Source organism: Cetorhinus maximus, chromosome 8, assembly GCF_964194155.1.
Source record: "Cetorhinus maximus chromosome 8, sCetMax3.hap1.1, whole genome shotgun sequence".
Lineage (NCBI taxonomy): Eukaryota > Metazoa > Chordata > Chondrichthyes > Lamniformes > Cetorhinidae > Cetorhinus > Cetorhinus maximus.
This window is the reverse complement of record NC_135886.1, coordinates 108,699,257-108,710,606: the sequence shown is the minus strand read 5'-3', so window position 1 is coordinate 108,710,606 and position 11,350 is coordinate 108,699,257. Positions and strand designations below refer to the sequence as shown.

The following is an 11,350-nucleotide window of genomic DNA, read 5'->3' as shown; positions in this document are numbered from 1 at the left end:
GTCAAACCAAGGTAGGACATACACAGTAAATGGTAGGGCACTGAGGAGTGCGGAGGAACAAAGGGATCTGGGAGTTCAGATACATAATTCCCTGAAAGTGGCGTCACAGGTAGACAAGGTTGTAAAGAAAGCTTTTGGCATACTGGCCTTCATAAATTAAAGTATTGAGTATAGGAGTTGGGATGTTATGGTGAGGTTGTATAAGACATTGGTGAGGCCAACTTTGGAGTATTGTGTGCAGTTCTGGTCGCCCAACTACAGGAAGGATATCAGTAAGATTGAGAGAGGGCAGAGAAGATTTACTAGGATGTTGCCGGGTCTTCAGGAGTTGAGTTACAGGGAAAGATTAAATAGGTTAGGAGTTTATTCCTTGGAGCGTAGAAGAATGAGGGGAGATTTGATAGAAGTTTACAAAATTGTGAGGGATATAGACAGGGTAGATGCGAGTAGGCTCCACTTAGATTAGGAGAAATAAACACGAGAGGACATGGCTTTAGGGTGAAAGGGGAAAGGTTTAGGGGGAACTTCTTCACTCAGAGCGGTGAGAGTGTGGAATGAGCTACCATCTGACGTGGTAAATGTGGGCTCACTCTTAAGTTTTAAGGATAAATTAGATAGATACATGGATGGGAGAGGTCTGGAGGGTTATGGACTAGGTGCAGGTCAATGGGACTAGCGGAATAATATTTTGGCACAGACCAGAAGGGCCGAATGGCCTGTTTTTCTGTGGTGTAGTGTTCTATGATACGGGGCGGGGGGCTAATTGAACCTTGCAATCCCTGTGTCCATATTTGGGATTACTCAACTTGACACCCCTTGCCCTTTATTGAGAAATTTTATTCTCCATCCTCCTTCCTATTGCAATCTGCCTACTCATGGAATTACCAGTGAGGACCATTTGAGTGAAATCTAATATCGGGTGCTGAACTTTGTTAAAGTATGCTGTTTGAAATTGGTAATTCCAGATTGGAAGTGCCAATAGGTACCTCTGGACTCGGAAACTTTTGGTAAGTACGTTTTTTTTTCCTGAGCTGGAAAACTGCTGCAATTGGCCTAGGTAGTCCTGGGTTAGGGGTGGAAATATTGGCCTTAATACCTGATTGTTATCCTACTGGGGGAGTTAAGAGTATGTCGGGTGGAAACAGAATTAACCGTCTGCCTCTCAGCACTCACTACCTAGTATCACATTTGACTGTAAGCCACTTACAGGAGGGCTGACATTCAGCAAACCAGTGCCTCCAGGATCTGTGGGGAGAACCTTTTTCTCACAGCATTGAGCTTGCTGTTGATTAGAATTGATTATTTGCTCCATGCCTTGTATCATTAGTACAAAAGATTATGGGTTTGTAACTCAGTTACTGAATCTATTTTTGCAGAAGGCAAATGGACAAAAATGCAGAATTCCACAAGAGGAACAAGATCTCACAGGATTACAGACTCAACAAGGTCAGCTGCTCTTGTTTATTTTGGAGTAAATCTCTGACTAAACATTTGAATAAACTTAAAGAAAAGATGTTAGAATTCTTCAATTCTAATAAACAGTCAGAGTAAATGAGAAGAGTCCAGCTTGGTTTGGGCTGGAACATTGGGAAGTGCCTGGGCCCACTGGCATCAGTTGTTTTGTTTCTCAGGAGTTGACTGTATAAATATGTTATGTATATCTGGTTAATAAGAGATTACCCACCCATCTGTCTGTGAATTATTTTTTTCCCTTTTGCTTTTTCTTTTTAGGTGAAGTTGAAAGGAGAGATTGCAACAGTCTGCCCCTCTCAAAAGAGGATGTGAAGGGGGCAGATGAGACAGATATGTTACCAACCTTGTTGGAACTGGCAGAAGAGGCCAGTGATACCTTTTTTCCCAGTGACATCTCCATTTTTGACAGTGACACTTCAAACCAAAGATCCAAGCTGATCTGCAGCTAAATGACAGCTAACCATTCACTAAGATAGGTGCAATCCATTGAAATGGGCAGCAGCTATCTAGGCAGTGTATTTTAGCTTGGGCTTAATGAGCTTAGCATTGTAACGCTTTCCAGCCCTTAAGTAAGCAGAATTATTTACAAACCAATAGCCTAAAAGTGACCTTGCATTTTCTTTCCTTTTTGATGTGATGTAACAGAAATAGAAAATATACCAGTATGTGACTAAATGGGCAGAATTGCATTGGCCTAACAACCAACCAATTTCTGTAAACTTACTTCTCCTCCTTCCCCAAAATACTTAGTCACCTGGTAACCTGCAGGTCTGGTTGACTGCACATATCACTCACAGCCTGGTAATGCAGTGAAGTACAACGATGATTCAGTGGAATTCAGTGGTCAGGGAATGGGAAGAAGGCAGGCACTATGTTAGATAGAAAGTTACTTGCTATTAAGTTTGGTGCCCTTTCAATTGAAGCTGCTGTTTTTGAGTGGATGCCAGGTTTGCTTTTGTTATTGTGCATTGTTGTGTGATGTATTAGGTAGTGGGTGTGAAATAGACTTTATAAAATTTTCACTTAAATGGTCCATCAGCATAGGAAACTTACAAACTGGACCTCACAATGTGACCTTGCTCTCATCCATGATTCCAAACAGCCTGGAACTTTCCTCTCTGCCAGATGGAATTGTGACCATTCTCCTGATTTGTGTATGGTCAGCTCAGTACACAGTAATCCTCTTCCTGCATCATGCCAAATCCTGTCCAGTTTTCCACACAGCCAGCACAGACCATCTCTGATCCACATTGGACTTGAACTATGGATCGTCACCATCTCAAAGTAGAAGCGGTGGAACCTGAGAAAAGCTAATTGGGAAGAATACAGCAAGATATTGGAACAAGGTGTTATAATGATAGCATCCTGAAATACCCACACTGTAGCTTCTGCAGAGTCATAGAGTTATACAGCACACAAACAGGCCCTTCAGCCAGCAAGCACCTATCTATTCCAATCCCATTTTCCAGCACTTGGCCCATAGCCCTGTATGCTAAGGCATTTCAAATGCTCATCTAAATATTTCTTAAATGTTGTATGGGTTCCTGCCTCTACCATGCCCGCATGCAGTGTGTTCCAAATTCCAACCACCCTCTGGATGAAAACATTTTTCCTCAAATCCCTTCTAAACCTCGTGCCTCTTATCTTCAATCTATGCCTCCTGGTTATTGACACCTCCGCTAAGGGGAAAAGTTTCTTCCTATCTTCCTTATCTATGCCCCTCATAATTTTGTATACCTCTATCAGCTCTCCCCACCCCTCCCAGCCTTCTCTGATCTAAGGAAAACAAGCCATATACAAAGCAGCCACCAGAACCATTCCAAGGGGATACCGCCCTGTGTATATACCTTGCCTAGAAGAGGGGTCTTCCTCCCTGCTCCAAAAACAGGTCTTCCAGTGACCCAGACATGGCGGACCATCTGACTGAATCCCTGGACTGTGCTCGTCAGGCCAAATGGGAAGAGACAGAGAAGAACTTGGACTTCACTTGTTCAAGTCAGGAAGTTTGGGGAGTCCTATGCCACTCTGAGCAGCTCAGCAAGTGTTTACATCAAGCTGGCATTAAAATCCTGGCACATTCTAAATTCCCAAAACTAGGCAGAGACCCAAAATTACCATCAAACCACCGGCCAATATCCCTGCTATGTTTCAAGATAGTTGAGTACCTAATCCTACAGTGGATCAAGCCAGAAGTGAAGAATACTGAATGCAGGCCAAGCAGGCTTTCAACAAGGAAGAAGCTAATGTTATCAGTTTCTCTCATTAACCACTTTAATTGAAAATGGCTTTCGAAGGAATCTCAAAACTGGCAGTTATCCTTGACCTCACTGCAGCGTATGATAGTCTGGAACCTTGGCCTATTGGTCGAAATATCAAGAGTTCTCCCTGGGTTACTGATGCCATTGAACTGCTACTTAGGGGCAGACACTTCAGGATACATTTGGGTGATGACCCGTGCCTGGAGCAAACAGATGAATGACCTATCCCCAACCCAGTCCCGGAAGTTTATCTTTGTGGATGACATCTACCATGGCATATAACCTCAGACTTTCCCTGAGCCGGAAAATGCATTAAATAATGATATTGCAAAGCCGGTTGACTACTGCAAGACATGGTGCCTACAATAAGCATTAGTAAAAAAATTTCCAGCATCTGTAGTATTTTGCTATTATACCAGTAAAATGGTCTCTAGCACGTTTCAACTTCATAATGCCAGCTCTAAGAGGGAATAGAATATCGCCCTGGATGACCAGAGACTGAAGCACAATCCTCACCCTGTTTGTCTAGGCATCACTCTTGACAGAATCCTCACATACAAACCTCATCAAGACTCTAGAAAAAATTAAAATCTGCCACAGCCTCCTCAGTACATTGGCCGGTACCTCATGGGGATCACAGGCCAAGACTCTAAGGGCATCTGCTCTTGCCATCATGTACTCAACTGCAGAATCCTGCGCACCAGTAAGGTACCAACATGCCCACACCAAACTTATCGATGTGCAACTCAACAATGTGCATCATCACAGGAATGCTGCCCAACTTGCACACCCCCTGGCTCCCAGTCCTCAGCAACATTGCTTACCCCACTGCCACACATAAGGAGCATAATTGAACAGGCAAGCTGCTGGAGAAAGTCTACTCCAACCCAAGCTTGTCTTTATTCAATGACCACCTCAACCCACCAGCAGTATGCCTCCCCTCACACAACCCCATATGGTTAAACCCACCATGCTGAGGAATAGCAGCTGAGGACCTATGGCAGGAGGATTGGCAGGAGAAAAGATCCACCAGAAACCACTCTCGTCGTAGACCCCTACTTTCTGCTCAGTGGCTTAAAGGTTTCTGTTTTGAATGCATGTCCCATTGATTCCATTGGGTTGGTTCGAATTAATTTCCAACATTAGAGAGTATTCCATTGCAGTTATTTTGAGCATCAAGTGCTGCATGTCACATTTTTTCAAAAGTAATGCCTTTTACAAGTGCATTGCTATCAATGTCCAGTTACACTCTGAAGAGTGCAAGTGATGAGGTTATCTTGTTACTTTTGCTGTGTTTATAGATTGTTTTGATTTCAAAGCCAGCTTAGGAGGGGTTTCTTTTTAATGTAGAGTTCTGACACCTGAGCATTGACCGTTGTTGCTTCCACCACCACCCACCCCACCTTCCCCCTTCACCCAGCCTCTCCTCTAAAGTACATGTTGGAAAATCTTGGGTATGTTCCCTAAGACAGTCTGTTGAATGTAATACATTAGGAAAAATAAAAATTATAACTTACAGACAAGTCTTTGGAGACTCTGTTAAGGTTGCCATGACCTGAACTTAGCTTGAGATTGAGCCAAAGGCCTATGAGTGCTGATTTGCTAGCTCAGAGAATGCAGTGAGTTGTGTTGCAATTGCCTCTTGTGTACAAGAAAAATTATCCTTTTTTAAAAAATAAATAACTGCCATTGATATCAAAATATTAACAGCAGCAGGATCCGCTTGACATGAACCGCTTGTGCTTTATCAACCAAACCTTGGCTAATGGTTATGTTATTGAATAAATATTTTCTTGCAAATGAAATGTCCTTCCCTGGATATCTCTGTAAGCTAGAAATCGTGAGAATTGAAGAGTGGGAATTAGGCAGCAGAAGACTATTCTGTAGTGGAGAATGCATCAAGTAGTATCCAGCAAGGGAAGTAGGACAGAATCATCCCTTCTGTGTTAGTTTAGTAACCAAGTACTTAACTGAATCTTCAGTCAGTATCAAAAGGTGTCCCTTTTTGCTCAAACAGTATTATACAATATCTTGAAAGGTCTTTTGTGGTCTTTTCACTCGTGCATAGGAACTAGTTTATCTTCTGCTTATCGTTCTAGATGTAAATAGGACTTTTTTCCGGAACTTTTTTTTAAAGAGTATGTGGTTTTGTACAGACAAGTCTGAAGAAATGTTTAATGTATCAATTTTGCACATAAATGCTGTTTATGTGCACTACACTAATAAACTAATGTGTGTACTGAACAGATTTAAATCCATGTTATCAAATGTTTGATATCAAGTATATTTCTTACAGTGGCTGTATGTTAATAAATGTAATATAAAACGCTAGTGGACTATGTGGTTTTATGTGTATGAAATTGTTTTTTAAACCAATCAAAAATGGTGTCAGGAAGCAGAATAATATTGTATTTGAGCTGTTGTAGGCTTTGAGCACTCTTGAGTCAGGTAGAGATGCAGATTAAAGCTTCACATTTTGTCAGGTCAAGCATAACACCTTGTGAAGGTTATCATTATTTCATGTGAGTTTTGAAATAGTTAGAATTAAAATGGAAACCATCCTTTCCTCACAAGATTCAAATGGAGAATTGCTGCTCTGCCTATGGGGAAAGTGCTGAAAGTCTGTTCAGGAACTTGGCGCCAGTATCACTTTGATAGCTGATTTGAAATTTTAATATATAAATGAGTTTTCTTGGGTGATCCTGCTCTTGCATAATGAGTACTGAGGATAATTTATTACAAGGGGCAATGAAGAAAAGTAGGATAAAGTGTTCAATTAATCAAACTTGTAAAATTTGTCCATCTCCATTGATGTGAAGATAAGAAGATAAACCATTCTCGGGGCATAAATCTCATAACACATGAGAAAAATAAGAAAAAACTGAAATTGGTGGAACCTGAAATTAAAGCAGAAGATGTCGGAAATACACAGTAAACCCATCAGCATCTGTAAAGAGAGAATAACAGTTTAAAGGAGTTGTGGCAAAGCATGAAGTGTTTTCTCTTGTACAGATGCTGACAGATCTACATATTTCCAGGATTTTTTGTTTGATTTCACATGAAGCTCTTCCATTCTGTTCCATTGAATTCTGGATTCTGAAATGAAAAGATGGTGTACCAGACAACTGTACCACATGAACCTATCCTCCTGAATCACTCCTAGTGAGTTTCTTTGTGGAGATGGGCAGAACATTTGAATGAACTGCTGTTCTTGTTAACTGTTCCTTATTTAGTTCCTCATTGATCTTATTGTATTCTTGGTGGAATATACTGCTTTGCAATCAGATTGACAACTCACCCACTGACCTGAAACGCAAAACGAGTTTCATTTTAAATTTCTTAAACAATGTTTTCTCCATAGCTTTGCTACAGAGTTAATATTTATAAATAGTTTAGCTCTTGTTATCCTCTACCCACTGCTATTCCTGGACCTCAATAATATTTCAGCACCAGTGACCACTGAAGTTGAGTCCAACCAGATGAAGCATCAGTGTAGGGCACTTGTAGCTATGGCAGTTCTTCACAAAATTCTTCCCATGTGAACCCATTTTAATGCTTTGCACTCGCTGTGACCCAAGAGTGAAAATCAGGGGGAGGGGTCATGGGAAATAGTTGCTGACTGGCGGGGGTGGGGGGCTGGTAGAGGAGAGACACTGGAGAGGGGAGTTGTTGGGGGGAGGTTATACTGACCAGAGGGTGGGGGAAGAGTTCAATTTACAGAGGTACAGGCACAAAACAAGAGTCAGACACTTACCACTTTGCAGGCTTTGTTGGTGGCAGCAATCTGTCTCCAGAGCTCCTTTGTTAGGCTGCGCCCACTGACAAAAATGTTGTCTGCATTTAAAGGGGCCTTGTAGACTATCCCAGAACTGTCAAATCTGAGTCTCCACTGCACAGCCGCCATTGCTGCCTTGGACCTCATGACCCCAAATGCCTGTTCCATGACCCCACTGGGGATCGTGATTTACAGTTTGGGAGCCCTGTGCTATGGTATTTATGTATTGAGCAGGACCAGATGAATTATATGATTGGATACTATGTTCATTCACTAGACAAATATTAGTCCCAACAATTTTTAAATTTGTATTGCAAGTAAATGACAGAAAATTATATTTGAAAACTTTTTCCCCAATTTTTCTGCCTTCCCTTGAGACTGTTTCATCACCTTTGGCAGCCCTCAAAAGGAATAATTCTTCATGCATGAACCTAAGACATTTACAGGGCTATTGGGAAAGAGCAAGGCACTGTGATTGTGACTAATTGGATAGGTCTATCAAAAGTCTCCTTCATACCATCTTATAGCACCCCCCCCAACCACTCCAAATGTCCCATTATATCCCCTATGCCACCTCCATAACTACTCACCCAGTATCCGCCATGGGCTAACCTCGGGAGTTATTTCAAGATGAGAAAAGTAAACTTCTAACAGTCAAACACATCTCTTGCTCATGCACACTTGAAGCCCATTCAAAGCTTTTAAATCTCCAAGTAGTTATGTCTAACAAAAACAAACTTATATTCAGGCCCCACATCTTACACAGCTAATCCTTTAATAGCCTCTTTAAATTGGCAATGAAATTGTGAACTCAGCCCCCCTCCCGACTGAGATATTTATAGCTCTTGAAGCTCAGCCAAGCACTCAATGACATAATATTTCTTGGGAAATATCAACAAAGAACTCTACTGAAACTGCAGGACCAGAGAATTTTTTTTCGAAGCTACATCAGATGGCCTATCATTCAAATCAATTCAGCAGAGGGTTTTTAACTTTCACTGACAGCTTAAGACTTTTTTTATGTTCAAAGAGCGGAGGATTTAAAAAAAAATCAGATCATTACAGTTAAATAGACCTTATCAGTTGAGCGTTTACAGCTCCATAAATTCGTGACTCCCACACAGCTGGTTCAGGCCCTTGCAACAGCTAAAACGGGGTCTGTTTGAGCTCAGCACCAAGTTAAGTTGGCCCTGCTGAGTTCAGGCTTCCCTGTTGTATGAATCACAGCCTGCCCCTTTTCCCCCTGCTGACAAAAATTGGACCTTTTCTAAATGGGGGTTGGACTTTCACATCTGGGTTGCTCCCACCAGGTCCATGGAGTCAGGAAAATCTTGGTATTTCAATACAGAGTAATTGTTTATGACTCCATCTATTAGAACAGAGGGAGGCAATGGGATTAATTTTGGATTGCTTGAGCAAAGAGCTGGCACGACACTAATAATCAGGATTGCAATCCAGTGTCATCAGCCAGAGGCCCAAACCGTTTTGATGGCTGGGCTTCATTTAAATTCTATTGGCAAGCTGCCCATGTGTTTGCAGTGCTGATGAACTGCTTGTTCAGGCAGTAAATCTGCTGGGCCTGAAACACTTAAAATGAGCTTGCACCTATTAAAGAGGAGGTGGTTTTTCAGTTGTGGTTTGTAGGAAGCGCAATTTTTTAACACTGCTGACAAGGTGAACTTCCAGGGCTCCATATTTTTGTTAATACTGCTGTGAATGTGCGACTATGCAAAAATATGGAGGTCCTCTTTTCTTCTGATGGTAGATGGATGACTAAGTAAACCAGGTAGCAGGCATAGAGATTACACAGCATATCAATGCATCATTACACCTAGGACCTGACTGCAGTCCAGGAAGAGGTTCCTCACTTTGACTCAGTTGAGAACCTTTGTCTGATTGAAGCCTTGCAATACAACACGTTGTCCCAGAACTTCTAATCCTTTCTCCCCTGCCACACATGCCTCTCCTCCAATAGCAACATGACACATACTACAGCTCCATCTGCTTATGGTTACAGATGCAACACCTGCTACTGCCTTCAGAACTGGCACAAACAACATTCTGCTGCTAGCCAGTTACAACTGGAATGCATTTCATTATTCAGCAAACTACAGTCACATTTCATACTGGGTGCAGTTTCTTTGACACAGCCACTTCCTCTTGCTGCTTCTCTTTCTCATGAAACTATTATTAGAAACCTGCACAATCCTTTGGCACACACTTACACACTCCCACTTTTTTTTAATGCTGAGCAGTCTGGAATAATAAACAACATGATAATGTCTACAATCAGCCCTTCTTGGACTGCCAGCAGCCCCAGCTATAGTTGCCTTCCTCCGACCACAATGCAGTGGCCAAGTTAGCTCCCATATTATGCAATAGCCCATATCTGAGTTGGATTTGAAGCAAATTCAAGCAGAAATGAAGAGATTTTCAAGTCAAAAATGTCTACATAAACTAAGCAAGTCTTTTTCCAGTTTCTAATGACCTGAATATTTGGAGGTAAGTGCATACTCCTTTTAAAAGGTGCTGAAAATGGCCAGATTGTAACCTGCACCACTAGAACTACTGGGCAGATCCAGCACTGGGTGTTCCTCTTACTAATCCACCCAAAAATGGCAGGAGGTGCCTTCTTATTGGACAGGCCCCTGACTTGTAGCCCAATGAGACTCCCACCTGCTTTGGATGGTCACAAGGCCCCAACCAACTTGACTGAAGAGGCAGTGTGAATGCTGCACCATGATTTTCACAATGATTACATTTAACCAATGGGATGAGAAGTGGCCCCCAGTGTCAGCATTAAGTAGTTACATGCTAGTAAAGGAGCAACAAATGCAGCCTATCAAGCCCTTAGATCATGGCTTAACTTAACTGTGTCTTAACTCCATCCACCTGCATCCAGTTTTTATTCATAAGTGTATACTTGCTCATGGAGGCTTTTGTATGTAAAAGGATATGGAGAATATCTAACTTATAGCAATTATTATACCTACACTACACCCTAAAGTGCCTGTTATGGTTTCCATGGGGACTGCTAGTAGGACCAACCCACATATAACTGGGAAAAACTCCAGAGCGTACAGCTGAGTGAGAGGTGATAAAGGGAGTGGTCCTGTTCTAATTATTTTCTTCTATGTTCATTTTAAGTGAGTCATATTTGGTTTCCTGATAAAAAAGGTACCAGGTGCCACCTGCCACAGTTTCAATTAAGCCTGAGGTAAGGGTCTTTTTTGTAGTAATCAAGGTGTGAGTCACTCAGATACTGGCTGAACAGGATCTATTGTTAGATCTCTACAAAGAACTAAATCCCTCAGAATTTTTTAAATTCTCCCAACAGATTGAACAAGTTTACCCTGGTGTTGAAGGGCGCATGTTCCTTATTGATAGATTTGAAACTTTAGCAGTTGTTACTTCATACCTACCTTACACTCCATCAATTTTCTCCTTTCCTAAAGGCGCTCACTCCTGTAACACATCCCCTGTCTATTTAACTGTGAGTGGCCTGTTCTCAACTGACATCCACCTACGTACACTTCACTGCATTTACATTTGTATTGTAAGCATGTGTGAATTTAACAGCTTGTTTGAAAGACTGTCCACCTGTTGTCAGTGGTGTGTTGTGAAATATGGCAGCTCCATTTAATGTTTTTATATGCTATGGGAACTGCTGAATACAATCAGCCAATTCTGATAGAACCCCAAAGATATCTGATGCTTTGGATTGATTGATTTCAATGGGAATGTGAATCATTTCTATAAGTGGCCTGTCCCCAACACCTGGGCAACAGGTTGAAAAACTATCCCTTGTCTCATGCAAACATATTTTGGTAATTGTCACTTCCCC

The 11,350-nt window shown here is 41.7% G+C and overlaps 1 long non-coding RNA gene across 1 annotated transcript; it reads left to right on the top strand.

The window, feature by feature from the left end:
- The first annotated feature begins 746 nt into the window (after positions 1-746).
- LOC144683871 (uncharacterized) lies at positions 747-6,062 on the top strand. Its single transcript, XR_013577351.1, has 2 exons — positions 747-1,446; positions 1,732-6,062. It is a non-coding gene; the product is annotated as an uncharacterized LOC144683871 (long non-coding RNA).
- Positions 6,063-11,350: the final 5,288 nt, after the last annotated feature.